Consider the following 686-nt stretch of genomic DNA (forward strand, 5'->3'; position numbering starts at 1 on the left):
ATGTGTGTGTGTGTGTGTGTGTGTGTGTGTGTTTGTGTTCGTGTTCAAATGTACATTCGCAACGCTAGACACATTGAACAAAAATATCGCAATAAATATATGTCGTTTTGTAAGAAAAATATTTGTGATATTTCTTACGCGTAAATTACAAAGATAGCTTTTCTGTCATCGTCGTCGTCCTAACTGTAGTTAATTTCCCATTGGTTCATTTATAACCAGTAATTTTTAAGCATAACATCTCTTACAAATAACATGGTAATATTCACACGATATATGAAATAAATAAGACGCAGAAGTTGTCTTGTGTTTAGTGACTACAAGCAGTATAACCCAACCTTGTCCGGGTGTGACTTATTACACCATCTACAATAAGTCTTGCTAAGTGAAAATCAACTAAAAAAGAAAGCCTTACAATGAAAAAACCCTCATGATGTAAATATGTTCTTAATTCAAAAGACGATGAAATTAATAGGGAAAGTCTGAAGGCTGTTTTGCGTAACATTATTAAGCGTACGTAAATTTCATCCGTCTAATTGGCTATACAAATGCTTGTGCAAAACAACTTTTTGCGCTGCCCTGATTATACATAGCAGGGTAATCCCTTTTCGCAGGAGCTAGAACGGCAATTTGTGATGAAGCAATTGCTGGCGATCTGTTGCTACACAGTTTTGTCAGAATTCTATCAG

The sequence above is a fragment of the Octopus bimaculoides genome, chromosome 5, assembly GCF_001194135.2.
Source record: "Octopus bimaculoides isolate UCB-OBI-ISO-001 chromosome 5, ASM119413v2, whole genome shotgun sequence".
Taxonomy (NCBI): Eukaryota; Metazoa; Mollusca; class Cephalopoda; order Octopoda; family Octopodidae; genus Octopus; species Octopus bimaculoides.